Consider the following 259-nt stretch of genomic DNA (forward strand, 5'->3'; position numbering starts at 1 on the left):
AAATCACATGACCAGTGATCTTCTAGGGGAGGATAGGTTACCCTGGGGACGAGGTTCTTCTTTTCCCAGTTTTGCCCCTTGCTGGGCACTCAGGGCTTTCTTCACTGGTGAGTTTCTGTTCCTGGCCAATCGTTCTTGCTCTGCTCATGTAGGTCTAACAACCACCCACTCACTTTTCTCGCTGAACCCACTTTGCTGCCATTGAGGGTTTAAATGGAGTTGGGAGCTGAAAGAAGGGGTGTTGCCCTCCCTAGGGGTT

The sequence above is a fragment of the Myotis brandtii genome, unplaced genomic scaffold (genome assembly GCF_000412655.1).
Source record: "Myotis brandtii unplaced genomic scaffold, ASM41265v1 scaffold339, whole genome shotgun sequence".
NCBI lineage: Eukaryota > Metazoa > Chordata > Mammalia > Chiroptera > Vespertilionidae > Myotis > Myotis brandtii.